The following is a 13,671-nucleotide window of genomic DNA, read 5'->3' as shown; positions in this document are numbered from 1 at the left end:
ATGTTTTTTTTTTTTTTTTTTTTTTGAGACAGAGTCTCACTCTGCTTCCCAGGCTGGAGTACAGTAGTGCGATCTTGGCTCACTGCAACCTCCGCCTCCCATATTCAAGTGATTCTTGTACCTCAGCTTCCCGAGAGGGGGGGACTATAGGTGTGGGCCACCACGCCCAGCTAATTTTTGTATTTTTTTAGTAAAGATGGGGTTTCAACATGTTGGCCAGGCTGGTCTTGAACTCCTACCCTCAAGTGATCTGCCCGTCTCAGCCTCCCAAAGTGCTGGGATTACAGGAGTGAGCCACCATGCCTGGCCCTTTGGGATTTATATACACTCAATACAGCAAAAATAATTTGATTTGTTCTCTGTGGCTCTTATTTTTATGTCACGGTAGAAATGACTAGATGATCAGACTATAAATGAATGTTTTACTATAAAGTGAGGTCAAAGCACGGGTGGCTTCCTCATACATCTTGAGCCAGTTACAATATAAATGCTGGTCACAGACCCGCCCCCGCCAGCTACCCTCCTTCATCCATGTGTCTCTTCACTTGCGTGTTTCTGGCGGGGGCATTAAAAAAAAAAAAAGGATAAATAAATAAAATAAATGTTAGTCATATCTGATATTAAGAAAACAGAACAAAAAATGAATAATAATAAATGGGAAATTAATTAGGGAAATCAATGTAAGTCAATTATTCTGATTCAGAGTGACTAAAGTTCAGTAGCATGGTTACTTGCTTCTGTTAGGAAAGCCTTAGAAAACAGCTAAGTTTTGTTTGTTTGTTTTGTTTTGATTTTTTTGAGATGGAGCCTCGCTCTGTCACCCAGGCTAGAGTGCAGTGCTGCAATCTCAGCTCACTGCAAGCTCTGCCTCCTGGATTCAGGCCATTCTCCTGCCTCAGCCTCTCGAGTAGCTGGGACTACAGGCGCCCACCACCATGCTAGGCTAATTTTTTGTATTTTCAGTAGAGACGGAGTTTCACCATATTAGCCAGGATGGTCTCAATCTCCTGACCTCGTGATCCGCCTGCCTCAGCCTCCCAAAGTGCTGGGATTACAGACTTGAGCCACCGCGCCCGGCCGAAAATAGCTAAGTTTTTTTTTACAATCAAAGGAGTAAATAACCCAGTGGGAAAACGGTAGTTTAGTTGTGAAGATATAAAAGATGCTGAGGATTAAATAAAAACATGTAAAAGAAAAAAAAAAATTCCACAACCAGTACATAGTAGTGTTCAAATAAATGTGTTGTATTCTTGAACTTCCAGGCAGTCCCAAGATAAAATAACCTATGTGAAACACTTAACACAGTATCTTGTACACAATGGTTATGCAAGTTAGTCTTTCTGATCCTCTGTCCTAACAGTTCTTGAGTGACCCATGGCATCAATGAATGGCCTTGTGAGTAGTTCAGGGTTCCATACATGTTGGCACCATTAAGAAATGTTATTTTTAAGACACTGAGAATGTTCATAATAAATCATACACTTTTCAACAGACTCCTCTTAAATTAGTAATTTGTTTTAAATGCCTATGAGTTCTGCCTGGTATTCAGGAAACTTAACTTGATCAAGTACTGGATTTATGACTTCATGGTCTCAAATAGGAAGTTTGGGGATATATATCTGAAGATATCGTAGTGTGGAAGTTTTAAATGATAAGTTTAGTGGTTTATAAAACTAACCAGTTTCTCAATTCTGTTTGTAACACTAAACAAACCCACATTGTTATCACTCCTCCTTCATAATATAAGGCTGAACAGTATGTAAAAATAAACTTGATAAGTCAATTGAATGAGTAACAAATACTCATCAAATAACCAACTACTGAAGTCTATTTATTACACTGCTTAGAATTCATGATCTTCAATATGTCTTTCTCCATACAGTTACCCAAAAAAGGTGCTTTCCCCACGTCAAAAACTTATTTAACTAAAATGTTATTAAATAACACGCAAATTCCATGCTTGATTTGGTTATATTTCATTGTGACACAATAAAATACATTTAGTGAGTTCCTACTATATGTTAGGCCCTACATTAAACAAGGAAGACACAGATGAATAAAACTTAAATGCCATAATCAGCAATTCAGTGAGGTTCTTTCATTCACTTAGTATTTTATTCAACTTATCAATAAATATTTATGGAACATGCATTCTCTGTGGGCACTATTTTAAGTATTGAAGATTTAGTAGGCAACAAAAATGACAAAGTCTTTAATGGCATGTAAATTTTATTGACTCAAGACAATAAAAAAACAAATAAATATATGTCAGTTCATGATAAGAACCAAAAAGAAAAGTGAAGCAGAGCAGTAGGCCAGTAGGAAGAATGAGATTTTTAGACAGCATGGTGAGCAAAGACCTCTCTAATGAGATAACATTTGACAAGAGACTTGTAAGAAACAGGAGAGACAGCCATGTGGATATGTGGGAAAAGAGTAATTCAGGAAGAAGAAATGGAATATATGAAGGTCTTAAAGCGGGAGCACAGCAAAGGGTTTAATGAAGAAGAAAGATGCCACTGTGAGAGGGAGAGTGCTAGGAGAGGGAGAGTGCTAGGAGCTGCGGTGAGAGACCAAATTATATAATCTTATAGGCCATAGTAGGAATTATAAATTTATTCCACATAGATGGGAAAGCCAACAGAAACAGCTGAGTGGTAAGGTCCCACCTGAATTTTAAAAGAATCCTTCTAGCTATAATAGGGGAGTCAGGGCAGATTCAGAGAGACTATTTAAAGCCTACTGCAGTGATCTTAGCAAGACATGATTGTGGCTTAGACCAGATTGGTAGTGATGGAGGTGGTGATAAGTGATTGAATTCAGCATATATAGCCTTCCCTCTCTATCTGTAGGCACCATATTCATGGATTCAACCAACCCCCTTGGAAAATAGTCAAGGAAAAAGAAATGGACTAGAGTCTAAATTACCAGTAAAAGACACACTTAGAAATGAAAAAAAAAAATTACTTCAAAAAGTGCTATAGGAGAGGTATGTTCAAAGTGAAGAAAAAAAAGGCAATTACCTATCTGGCAAAATCAGTGCAGAGTTCACAGGGGGAATAACATTTGAGATGGTTCACAAAAGTTAAGGAGGGACAAAGAGGGCAAAGAAGGGCAGCAGGGTTTTTACATCAGGGCCGACACTTCCTATTGAAAATCACTTTTCCAACCAACTCCTCTAAGACTAGCAATTCCATTACAGGCGTCTTGAGGAAAAAAGGGACAATATTCCACCAGGGATTAGGAAGTAAATGTAACCTCTTCAAGACCACCATTAACAATACTATGCCATGTGCTTGGGCAGCTGGTATACTCCCTTTCTGCCTCTCTTGCCTTCACATTCATCTAAGACACTGACTGAAACCTAGTTTGTACTCTATTGCACCCTCCACTCAGATTCTGCCATCACCTAGGGAATGCAAACATCAATGAGGATAACTTATTTGACAGTTTGCTTCATGATTCCTTTAGCCTTCTTTTTCTCCAGTGACCTAGAACTCTAGCAATGTATAGCAACTACTCCTATGGCCACATCTTGAAATTGTCTTTGCTTGACGTTATTTTACCTATGAAATTCTAAACTTCCCCCTCTCTTATCATAACCTTCTAAATTAGCACTGTCAAATAAAATACAATGTGTGCCATTTATATTATTTAAGATTTTCTTGTAGTCACATTTAAAAGTTAAAAAAAAAAAAAAAAAGCACTTGTTTTGAAAAGCAGTACCTCACTTTAAACCAATACATCAAAAGATCATTTCAGAATGTAATCAATAAAAATTATAGCAATGAGATAGGGTACCTTCTTTTTTTCATACTAAGTCTTCAAAATCCACTGTGTATTTTATACTTTATAAGCATACCACAACTAAAATACTAAGTTGTCTATAGCCAAGATGTAATGTAGTTTTATCAAAATAAGAGTTGTGTTTAATAGAAAAATATTTTAGACTCTGCAGAGTGAAGAACTTGGCCTTGCCCAAAGAAAAGGCCTGGCCTTCCCTTGGCTTCTGGGAAGCAATCTCTGGGTTCTTGGAATGTTATGTCTGCTAGGAGTGTCTCTGTTTGTCTGGGAGCCTTGGGTTGTGCCAGAGAGTCTAACAACATGATTTAGGCTGGGAGTTGCCACACCCATACAGTCTCAGGGTAGTGGCTGGATATACATTGTTGGCTACATAACAGCGTGACTTGATGTGTGGGCTTTGCGTCACGAGCATCAGTTGACCGAGACACACAGATCAATCATGTGAGCAATCAATCAATCAATCAGGCTTATGTAAAATAAAAACACTGAACACAGAGGGTCAGCTGGGCTTCTCTGATGGGTGCTGCTCTGTACACAATGTGACACGTCAATACCAGGAGTGTGACACGTCCTATACCCACGTGGAAAAGACAACAAGGCTCTGCATTTGGTGCTTCTCCTGGACTCTGCACTTCCTTCCCCGGCTGATTTTAATCTGTATCCTTTACCTGTGATAAACTGGGAGTATACTAGCTTTCAGTGAATTCTGTGAATCCTTCTAGCTATTTTCAAACTTAACCAGTTTTGGAAATTTCCTGAACTTGTAGGTGACAGCAGAGATTGTGCCATTGCACCCCAGCCTGGGTAACGAGAGCGAAATTCCATCTCAAAAAAAGAAAAAAAAAAGGAATCCAAATATAAAGTGTTGTGATTACCTCTTTAAGCAATTTTATATCATTTAGAGAAATTAAGAAAAGAAAAATATATGTATTTACATAGTCTTTTACTTTTCCCTACATATTCGCCATTTCTGTTTTCTTCACTTACCCCTGTGGATAGCAATTACCATATGTTATCCTTTGCTTTCAGCCTGAGCACCTCTTTCATATGTCCTGCATAGATCTGCTAACAATAAATTATCTCAGTATTTGCTTATTTCTGAACATATTTATTTTGCCTTCATCCATATAGAATTTTTTATTTCACAGGGTTTTATGTTTTTATTTCAGCACTTTTTTTTTTTTTTTTTTGAGACAGAGTATTGCTGCTCGGTCGCCCAGGCTGGAGTGCGTGGCCAGATCTCAGCTCACTGCAAGCTCCGCCTCCCGGGTTCATGCCATTCTCCTGCCTCAGCCTCACCGAGTAGCTGGGACTACAGGGGCCTGCCACCTCGCCCGGCTAGTTTTTTGTATTTTTTAGTAGAGACGGGATTTCACCGTGTTAGCCAGGATGGTCTCAATCTCCTGACCTCGTGATCCGCCTGTCTCGGCCTCCCAAAGTGCTGGGATTACAGGCTTGAGCCACCGCGCCCAGCCTTATTTTAGCACTTTAAATGTATCAATCCACTCGCTGTCTTCTAGCCTTTTTTTCCTCTGATGAGAAGTCAGCTGAAAATCATATTGTTGTTACCCTGCATGTGATGAAGTATATTTTCTCCTGCTGCTTGCAAGATTCTTTGTCTCTGGCTTTTAGCATTTCGACAATGATTTGTGTTTTAGATCTAGATGTGGATCTCTTTGTGTTTGTCCCACTTGAGGTATATGGAGCTTCTTGAAACTGAAGATTAATGTTTTACGATACACGTGGGAAGTTCTTGGTCATTACATCTCAAGCATTTGTTCTTTCCCTTTCTCTATCTCCTCTTCTTCTGGGTTTTCTATTGCAAATATGTTGGTACATTTGATCTTGTCCCATAGATCTCCCAAGGCTCTAATTATTTTTCTTCAATGGTTTTCTCTCTGTTCTTCAGATTGAATTACTTTTCTTTTTTCTTTTTTTTTTTGAGACAGGGTCTCACTCTATTGCCCAAGCTGGAGAACAGTCACATGATCATAGCTCACAGTAGCCCCAAACTCCTGGGCTCAAGAGATGCTCCCATCTCAGCTTCCCGAGTAGCTGGGACTACAGGCATGCACCACCATATCAGGCTTTTTTTTTTTTTTTTTTTTTGTAGAGACAGGGTCTTGCTATACTGTCAGGGCTGCTCTCAAACTCCTAGGCTCAACTGATCCTCCCACCCTCAACCTCCCAAAGTGCTAGGGTTATAGGCATGAGCCAGACTGAATTAAAAAAAAAATATATTTCTTCAACTTTATTGGTTGTATCTTCTGCCATTTCAAATCTTCTGTTGAACTCATCTAGTGAATTTCTCATTTACTTTTCAACTCTAGATTTTCTATTTTGTTCTTTTTTTATAGTTCCTATTATACCTTATCTATTTGTGAAATGATTGTCACCATATTTTCCTTTAGTTATTTAGACATGATCTCCTTTAACTGTTCAACATATTTATAACTACTATGACGTTTTCACTAAATTTAACATCTTGGCCACTCAGAGACAGTTTCTACTGACTGCTTTTCATCCTGATTAGGGTTTACATGTCTCTGGGTATTTTTCTTTTTGTTTTTCTTTTTTTTGAGACGGAGTCTCGCTGTTGCCCAGGCTGGAGGGCAATGGTGCAATCTCGGCTTACTGAAAGCTCCACCTCCTGGATTCACACCATTCTCCTGCCTCAGCCTCCCGAGTAGCTGGGACCACAGGCGCCCACTACCACGCCCGGCTAATTTTTTTTTTTTTTATTTTTTAGTAGAGACGGGGTTTCACCATGTTAGCCAGGATGGTCTCGATCTCCTGACCCCGTGATCCTCCTGCCTCGGCCTCCCAAATTGCTGGGATTACAGGCGTGAGCCACCACGCCTAGCCGGGTATTTTTCTTTAACATACCGTAATTTTTTAGAAAACTGATATAATACATCACATATTAAACCGATTCTGAACTATGATTTACCCCTGCAGATTACTGTTGTCATTAATGAGGTTTTTTTTTTCTGTTTTCAGTAACCTTCCAGCAAATAATTTTAGAATCTAGCTTCCCATGGTGTGCCACTGTTGATTTCTCTGCTAAACTGTTGTTTAAATTTTTTTAAAAATATTTTAGCCTGGCTTCCTTGAAGTCAACCCCATGTCTACACAGCTAAGTGGCCAAGCCAGGCAGCCACTCATCCTCTGCTGATTAATCTGTTTAATTCTCAAATGGTTTGCTGCGCAGTTTCCTAACAGGTCTTGGTATGCCCCAGCCCAGTCCTTCCTCCAGAATGTATGGTAATAATTCAGGGTAAAACTCAGTTCCTCATTCATTCATTCACTCACTCACTCACTCTTTCATTCATTCATTCAATAAACAATTACTGATCTTTTCCAGCAGCAAGTACTTCAGTCCAACAGTAAGAACTAGAGAACAAAAATAGACATGGGGATACAACAGCGGGCAAAACAGATATGGTCCCTAAACTTGTGAAGTTTGATGTCTAGTGGGACAGAGATACCATTAAATAATTACAAAATTAAATGTAAAACCGTAACTGATATAAATACTATTAAGAAAGGCTGTAGTGGCCGGGCGCGGTGGCTCAAGCCTGTAATCCCAGCACTTTGGGAGGCCGAAACGGGCAGATCATGAGGTCAGGAGATCGAGACCATCCTGGCTAACATGGTGAAACCCCGTCTCTACCAAAAATACAAAAAACTAGTGGGGCGAGGTGGCGGGCACCTGTAGTCCCAGCTACTCGGGAGGCTGAGGCAAGAGAATGGTGTAAACCCGGGAGGTGGAAGTTGCAGTGAACTGAGATTGCACCATTGCACTCCAGCCTGGGTGACAAGAGAGAAACTCCGTCTTGAAAAAAGAAACCCTAGAGGAGAATCTGTTCTTTGTCTCTTCCAGTTTCTTACGGCTGAATCACCCCAATCTTTTTCAAGGCTGTTTTGGCTACGTTGTGTCCCTTGCAATGCCATATAAATTTTAGAATCAGGTTGTCAATCTCTACAAAAAAGTCAGCTTAAATTCTGATGGAGATTGTGCTGAATGTGGAAATCAATATTGCTGTCTTGACAATGTTAACTCTTATAATCCATGTACATGGAATGTTTTTCCAATCATTTAGATCTTCTTAAGTTTCTTTCAATGTTGTTTTTACACTTATTAATACTTTCCAGAGTATAAGTTCTGTACTTTTTTTGTTAAATTTATTCCTAAGAATTTTATTCTTATTGACGCTACTGTGAATTGAATTGTTTCCTTCTTTCCTGGATAGTATCACACATTGCAAGGGTATAGAAATACAACTGATCTCTGTATACTAATCTTCTACCCTGCAAATCTGCAGAACTCACTTATCAGTATTAATAGTTTTTCAGTAGATTCTTCAGGATTTTCTATATATAATATCATGTCATCTCTGAAGAGAGATGGTTTTACTTCTTCCTTGCTAATCTAGACGCCTTTAAAATCTTTTCCTTGCCTAACAGTTGTGGCTAGAACCTCCAGTACAATGTTTGGATAGAAGTGGCAAGAGATTAAACCTTTTGTTTCTGATCCGACTGGGAAAACATTCAGTCTTTCACCATTAAGTATTATGTTAGCTATAGGTTTTTCATAGAGATCCTTCATGCGGTTGATGAAATTATCTTCTATTTCTAGGTTGATGGGTGTTTTTATCATGAAAGAGGGTTGGATGCAATTTACTTATGCCCAGGAGGCAGGGGGGCGGATAGTGCACGTGTGTGTGTGTGTGTGTGTGTGTGTGTGTGTGTGTATGAAAGAATGTTGGATTTTATTTATTTATTTTTTTTTGAGACAAAGTCTCACTCTGTCACCCAGGCTGGAGTGCAGTAGCACGATCTTGGCTCACTGCAACCTCTGCCTCCTGGGTTCAGGAGATTCTCATGCCTCAGCTTCCAGAGTAGCTAGGATTACAGGTGTGCACCACCACACCTGGCTAATTTTTGTATTTTCTTTTTCTTTTTTTTTTTTTGAGATGGAGTCTTGCTCTGTCGCCCAGGCTGGAGTGCAGTGGCCGGATCTCCGCTCACTGCAAGCTCTGCCTCCCGGGTTCATGCCATTCTCCTGTCTCAGCCTCCCCAGCAGCTGGGACTACGGGCGCCCGCCACCTCGCCTGGCTAGTTTTTTGTATTTTTTAGTAGAGACGGGGTTTCACCGGGTTAGCCAGGATGGTCTTGATCTCCTGACCTCGTGATCTGCCCGTCTCAGCCTCCCAAAGTGCTAGGATTACAGGGTTGAGCTACCGTGCCCGGCCTAATTTTTGTATTTTCAATAGAGACAGGGTTTCACCATGTTGGCCAGGCTGGTCTCAAACTCCTGCCCTCAGGTGATCCACCCGCCTTGGCCTCCCAATGTACTGGGATTGTGAGCCACTGCACCCAGCCAGAATGTTGGATTTTGTCAATTTTTTGGCATCTTATTGAGATGTGATGTTTCTTTTGTATTCTATTAGTATCTATCCCAGGAACCTTGTTTTTTTGGTTTTGTTTTTCAGACGGAGTTCTGTTCTTGTTGCCCAGGATGGAGTGCAGTGGTGTGATCTTGGCTCACTGCAACCTCCACCTCCCAGGTTCAAGCAATTCCCCTGCCTCGGTCTCCCAAGTAGCTGGGATTACGGGCGTGCACCACTACGTCCAGCTAATTTTTTGTACTTTCAGTAGAGACGGGGTTTCACCATGTTGGTCAGGCTGGTCTCGAACTCCTGATCTCAGGTGATCCAACCGCCTTGGCCTCCCAAAGTGCTGGGATTACAGGTGTGAGCCACTGCGCCTGGCCAATCCCAGGAATCTTTATTGTTCCTGGGCTATCCCACAGGGCCACAATGTATAATTCTTTTTATATGTTGCTGGGTTCAGGTGGTGACTATTTTGTTGAGGATTTTTGCATCCATGCCATATTGCCTATAATTTTTTTGTACTGTCTTCTGGTATTGGTATCAGAGTAATACTGGCCACATAAAACGGATGGAAAGTGTTGCCTCTTCTGTTTTCTAGAAGACGTTGTAAAGAATTGCTATTAATTGTTCTTAAAATGTTCGGTAGAATTCTGCAGTGATTCCACCTGGGCCCGGGCTTTTCTTTGTGAGTAGTTTTTTTGATAACTACTTCAATCTCTTTACTTTGATATCAGTCTATTCAGACTGTCTATTTCTTCTTAAGTCAGTTGTTTCAACAGTTGGTATCTTTCTAGGAATTTGTCCATTTCATCTAAGTTATCTGACTTTTTTTTTTTTTGAGGCAAGGTCTCACTCTGTTGCCCAGGCTGGAGTGCAGTGGTGTAATCACAGCTCACTGCAACCGCCACCTCCCAAGCTCAGGTGATCCTCCCACTTCAGCCTCTCGAGTAGCTGGGACTACAGGTGTGCACCACCATGAGTGCCTAATTTTTCTATTTTTTTGTAAGAGACGGTGTTTCACCATGTTGCCCAGGCTGGTCTTGAACTCCTGAGGACGAGCAATCCACCCACCTCGGCCTCCTAAAGTGCTAGGATTACAGGCATGAGCCACCAATCCCAGCTGATCTGTTGATGTGCAGTTGTTCATAATATTCCTTTATAATCATTTTGCTCTGTTGCCCAGGCTGGCATGTACTGGCACAATCAGAGCTCACTGCAGCCTTGATCTCCTGGGCTCAAGTGATCCTCCTGCCTCAGTCTCCTAAGTAGCTAGGACCACAGGCTCATGCTACCACACCCGGCTAATATTTTATGTTTACTAGAAATGAGGTCTCACTATGTTGTCCATGCTGGTACTGAACTCCTGCGCTCAAGCAATCCTCCCACCTCAGCTTACCAAAGTGTTGGAATTATAGGCGTGAGTCACCACGTCCAGCCCATTTTTATTTCTTAAGGGACTGTAGTAATGCTCCTTTCTTTCACTTCTGATTCTAGTCATTTCAGTCTTCTCTTTTTTTCTTCTCTCTCTCTCTCTCTCTCTCTCTCTCATCAATCTAGATAAAGATCTATCAGTGTTGTCGATTTTTTCAAAGAACCATCTTTTGGTTTCACTGATATCCTCTATTGTTTCTCTATTCCCTATTTCATAATTTCTGCTATAATCTTTATTTCCTTCTTTCTGCTTGCTTCAAGGCACTAGAAGAGGAAGAACAAACTAAAACTGAAGCAAGCAGAAAGAAGGAAATAAAGATTATAGCAGAAATTATGAAATAGAGAACAGAAAAACAACCAACTATAATGGAATGAAACTGGAAATCAAGAGTAGGAAACATCTGGGAAATTCACAAATACCTGAAAATTAAACAACACACTTCTAAATAAATAATGAAATAAATAAAATATCGGGGCCGGGCGCGGTGGCTCAAGCCTGTAATCCCAGCACTTTGGGAGGCTGCGGTGGGTGGATCACGAGGTCAGGAGATCGAGACCAACCTGGGTAACACGGTGAAACCCCGTCTCTACTAAAAATACAAAAAATTAGCCGGGCGCGGTGGTGGGCGCCTGTAGTCCCAGCTACTCGGAGGCTGAGGCGGGAGAATGGCGTGAACCCAGGAGGTGGAGCTTGCAGTGAGCCGAGATCACGCCACTGCACTCCAGCCTGGGCCACACAGCGACTCTGTCTCAAAAATAAAATAAAATAAAATAAAATAAAATAAAATAAAATATCAAAAGTGAATTCAGAAAATACTTTCAAATGAATGAAAATGAAAATACAGCATACTAAAACTCATGATATGCAGCCAAAGCATGCTTAGAGGGAAATGTATAGCTGTAAAATGCCCATAGTTTCAAAGATCTCATATCAATAACCTAAGCAGCTATGACTACAGGTGCATGCCACCATGCCCAGCTAAAGGCTGGATTCTTCTAGTGAAGTTTATTTCTCTATATTTACAGTGTTCAGCCTCTAATGTGTTTCCTCTGGAACAGGCAGCTTTGGTATGCCTACAGTTAGTTACCTTGGGATCACAGTGTTTTTGCTAGGACTTTTTTCCTCTCCTTTACTGACCATATCCAGCTGTTAACTCCACTAATTGCTGGCTGATTGCCCTTTTGTTTTGAACAATGCCCTGGGGCACAAATTGGTCTACAAACAATACAATCAAATTCTGGTTCCTTTGAAGAAATATTTTTTGCCAACAGTGTTTTTTTGTTTTATTTTTGTTTTTATTTAAGACAGGGTCTCCCTGTGTTGCCTATGCTGGCCTCCAACTCCTAGGCTCAAGCCATCCTCCTGCCTGAGTAGCTAGAATTACAGATGTGCACCCAGCCAGTGATTTATTTTTATTCTAACCCCAGAAAAGGTCTTTCTAAATTAATTCATTGGTTCTCTCCTGCAAACTAGCAAACCTACCATTTGGCCTGTTTCATGAATCTCTTCTCAAGTGCCCTTTACCACAACCTCCACTGTTCTTTCTTTTTCTTTTTTCTTTTCCCTCTACTGTTCTTGAGAGTACAATCAGGTTTGAACTTCTTCACTCCCTGTTTCAAATGAAGTCAGTTCCTTTGGGAAGAAATTAGGAGCTGTTTTACGGTTTGTTTTTCTCTGCAGATAAAATCTCAGAGTTAGGGCTCTGGAGCTGGGGTTGGGGACAATAGCAAACTTCTCTGAGTGATACACTCTTACTCTAGGAACTGAGAGTTTAGTGGATGGAGAGCGGGGGGCGGGGGAGGACAGCAGCCTGGGGTCCTCTCAGCTTGCCTCTCCTACCAGCTTGAAACCACTGTCTTAAGACCCAAAGCAAGAGTGATCTGGGTCCTAGTATTCTCGGCATACCTGATCAAGTTCCACAAGTGGGGGCTGAGTAGAAGAAGAGGCCCCCATCTCTTAACTGCACTTCTCCAGGACTCAGCAATAGGCAGCTGGGGGCAGAATGAGAAATGCTGATGTCCAGATCCTCCTGGGAAGAAAGCTGCTATTCAGATGCTGGAGAGAATTAAGGAGAAGCGACAAATAAAAATTACAGGAGACCACTGTTTTCTAATAAACTTCTGCACTAGGCACCAACAGACCAAACTTAACATCAAAATGGAGTCACTCATGCTAAAGTTCCAAACCAAAAACTAGGTTGTTATCTGACCTGAGAAATCAGGAGAAAGAGATAACAGCCAATTTCCCAAACAGCCCAGTCTAAAATCTTTAATTGGCACAATGATGAAGTTCCCTCTGCTTTAATCCTTTAAAAAAAGGTAGCCTGAAGTAACCTGATGTTAAGTAATTAGTTAACTTTCTATTGTTCTGTTTAAAAGTAACCAATACACTGTTCAGACTTCTTAAGCCCTTCTGTCTATAAGCCAAACTCTTCTGCTCAGCTTACTGAAACACTTATTCTATGAAATGAAATGTTGCCCAATTGTAGAATCGCAAATAAGGTCAACTAGGATCATCAAACTAAACTTGTAATTTTGTCTTTTGACAGGAGGAAGCCCTGTGTTCTTGGCTGCAGTAGTCTGGACAGGAACTTCCACACTGCTGATCAGACTTTGTTTCTTACTGAATTTGCATAGATGTTCTTGAATAACGTTCCTTCATTTTCTGTTTTACCCTTAGGATGATTTCCTGAGACTTTAAATGACTGGGTTTTGTTTTCTTTAATAGTTTTCACTTGTTTCAGCAAGCAAGGCAAGTCAGCAGAGCTCCTCACACCTTTATACCAGAAGTTGATCTCCCATTCATTCTCTCACATGAAGGCGTAAAGAAGCCCTGTGCTAGAGCTCTATATGTGCGAAACTATAACACAAATATTCTAAATCTTACCTTTTACAGACCTAGAAACTGCGTACCAGACTCATCTAGTAATTTGCTCTAAGTAAAAGTGCAAATAGGTGACAGAGATCTGATTCAAATCTAGGTCTAAATACATCCAAAGCCCAGGTTTTCCTGAATAAGCCCCTTTCATCTTTTTTACAC

General features: G+C 40.7%; 1 protein-coding gene across 4 annotated transcripts in view; it reads right to left on the bottom strand.

Annotated features, from left to right (window-relative positions):
- Positions 1-13,671, bottom strand: part of SIK3 (SIK family kinase 3) — a 124,913-nt gene that overhangs the window by 104,428 nt on the left and 6,814 nt on the right. Inside the window, exon 2 of one of the 4 annotated variants that reach the window (XM_017883106.1) lies at positions 12,538-12,687. The exons of the other annotated variants lie outside the window; for them this stretch is intronic. The gene's annotated coding sequence lies outside the window, so the exon portion shown is untranslated. The remainder of the gene's footprint in view (positions 1-12,537; positions 12,688-13,671) is intronic. 4 annotated transcript variants of the gene reach the window in all.

The sequence above is a fragment of the Rhinopithecus bieti genome, unplaced genomic scaffold (assembly GCF_001698545.2).
Source record: "Rhinopithecus bieti isolate Rb0 unplaced genomic scaffold, ASM169854v2 scaffold_11964, whole genome shotgun sequence".
NCBI classification, from domain to species: domain Eukaryota; kingdom Metazoa; phylum Chordata; class Mammalia; order Primates; family Cercopithecidae; genus Rhinopithecus; species Rhinopithecus bieti.
The sequence above is the reverse complement of the archived record's forward strand: the minus strand, read 5'-3'. Positions and strand labels throughout refer to the sequence as shown.